This window comes from Protopterus annectens, chromosome 4.part0, assembly GCF_019279795.1.
Source record: "Protopterus annectens isolate FY-2018-M chromosome 4.part0, PAN1.0, whole genome shotgun sequence".
Lineage (NCBI taxonomy): Eukaryota > Metazoa > Chordata > Ceratodontiformes > Protopteridae > Protopterus > Protopterus annectens.
This window is the reverse complement of record NC_056733.1, coordinates 1859117166-1859120016: the sequence shown is the minus strand read 5'-3', so window position 1 is coordinate 1859120016 and position 2851 is coordinate 1859117166.

Below are 2851 nucleotides of genomic sequence, written 5' to 3'. Positions count from 1 at the left end.
GCACACTATGTAGGTGAACTATGTGTCTTGTGGTTTGTGTTGTGTTGTGGTGGTTGAGTGCATTTCTGCCTTGGAGGTCTCTGCTATTTGGGTAGATTTCTATTGAGAGCCTCCACAAGGTGGGTGTGTGGTTAGTGTTTTTATGTGAGAGATGTGATGGTGGGTGTTCTGGAGGGTTATGTGTTGCATGTGGTGTGGTGCAGGTGTTGACCTTCTCCTCTTGACCAGCAATTCTCGTGTTGGCTTGAGAGTGCATGGCTTCCAACTTGGATATATAAGTGCATCTCACACAAGTCTGAGTGTTGGGAGGTAAGAGGAGAGGGTTGTCTGTGTACATGAGGCAGTTGCTAGACTGCCTCAGAATGCCCAAGCTTACCAGGATAATAGGAGAAAGCACAGGGAACTGACCTTTAGACATGCCGGGAAGGATGGTCATTATTACTAAGTACTGGAGCTGTTTCTTTATATAGTCATTTTACACGGAAAATGTCACTCAAGGTGTCTGAGTCTGTACAGAGCAATGCCAAGCACTTGAGGAGAAATAAATAAGTAGATCCTGAAAATTTAAGGATGAAGTATTTAGGCAGATATTCTGCAGTTAGAAAGAGATTAAGCAGTATTTACTGAAAAATAAAGAATTAGCTTATCAAGAGTGATGAAAAGAGGGGAGTCGCATGAATAGTTACTGCCTGGCTACTAGTAGTGCTGGTCTCAGTACAGCTTCACTCTGTTGGGGTACAATACTTCTTTGCTTCTTCTCTCACCAGAAGCAAAACGTTAGCACCAATCGCAAGAAGAGAAGCAGACCACGGCCTGTTTGGTGATCTACAGTCTTGTCCCAAATGATACAAGGGTCTGCAGGCTTGTAGCCTTTTTCTAGTAAATGCCTCGAATAGCAAACAGACCAATCAGGTATGTTAAGCACAGACACTCACTCTCCAACCAGAAAGAGTCAGGAATCAATGCACTCTGCTACTACTCTCATCAGTATTAGAATATAAGCACAGATTCCAAGCTGTGACAAATAAAGCAGTTGTTAAGCTTTCTGGTGATCAGCATTCTCCAGGAAATAATGTAACTGCACTCCTTCTCTCACCAGGAGAAAACAGAAGCACTAATCCCAAGATGACTACTGAGAGGCAGAATGTGGGCTCTCCAATAACTGGTGGTCTTGCAATAGATGCTTAAAGGTAAGATGAAAAAAATGGTTTATCCTAAACACTGCAGTGTGCACTAGAGGAGTTAGATGTGAAAGTAGGTAACTTAAGTTTTACCTGTCTAAAAGTTAAGTTTTAGTGGAGAGTCACTATTTTTAAAACAGCAACATAGATTGAAAGTGGGTGGTCACTTTTGTATTCTGGTATTATGGAATACAGTAGGATGGCCAATAAATTTAAATAGTTGAAGGGGAGTGATTTCACAAAATAATAATTTTGTGCTTACTCACACCAGCCAATAAAAGCAGAGAGGAAATGAGATATATGGTCAAATTAACATAAGTGGCAGGCAATTAGAAAGACAGTGGTGTTTAAGAATACAACAGTAACCATGTGGGAGGGTGGAAAAAAATTTCTGTCTGACTCACAAGAGACAGAGCTGTGGTCTCTTTTAAAGTTTTAATATACAGTTAAAAGCAGAATACAAGTAAAACACAGTGTAAAGAAAAAAATCACAGTATACAAAATAGAAAAAGGCAATAAAGTAATACAAAATAAAACAAATAAAAAGCAAACAAACCTTTCTCTCACAGCAAACTGTAGTAGCGTCTAGGTGAGCCTTTCCAGTAAATCCAAATGCTAATTCACAGATTATACTAGGCTAACTGCCAGTGTGGGCCATTTTAAGCCTAGTTGATTATTCCTTGTGAGAATTAAACCCTGCACCTTGTCTCTTGAAAGTAAACACCTTAACCATTATGCCAACCACTCACCCTAATAATCAGCCCTGCCAAGTCTCAAACCCAGGACCCTGTACGCTATAGTCAGAGCAATGTACCACTACACCTTTCGAGCTGTTAAAAGATGAAGGTGCTAAACCTTGAACAGCTTGTAATCATTTTTGTACGGACAGTGCTCAGCATATTTATTTTGGTTAAGTTATGTATTATTTATTTTATTTTGAATTTGTTGACCGCGGTAGAGCACTGATCCCATAGGACTCATTTCAGTCTCAGCCCGATATGTTGATTTTTAGGGGAAATTGTACTTCATAACAGGTCTGTTCAATGCTGCATAAAAGGGAGTGGGTCTTTAGACCTTGATGATATTCCTGTAGTATTTAACTGGGCTAAATAAAATGATTACCTGACAGCCACTATTAAATAATAGTCAAAAGAGAAGGAGAGAACTATCAGCTTAAGTACCTAGGCTCCTAACTACATTTTAATTTGTAAAGGTGTGTTATCTAGACAGTATGATAAGATGTTGGACTATATACCAAAAGTGCTGATAACATATTTAGCACACCATGAGTTCACTAGGGCTATTTCATTCTGGATAATTTGGATATCATAAAATGACATAAAAAAAAAAAAAAAAACAAAAAAAACAAACAAACAAAAAAAAATAATCTAGAATTATCTGTAAACTTTGTTAACCAGAGGACTGATTTCTCTACTTGGTGATCTGAGGGACACTGTTGGTCACTTTCCTACTTTCTGATGTGGCACCTGCAACTTTCACAGTCTGGGTTCTGTATTTTGGTCACTTTACTATCCATATTGCCACATACAGGATGATTTTTAAAGTATTTAGCTTTTTGTATGATACTAACATAGGCAATTGTGTCAAAGGCCTTTGAACAACAGAGTATAGTTTACTGCTGTCCTTTATACATTTCAGTCAGATGCTGC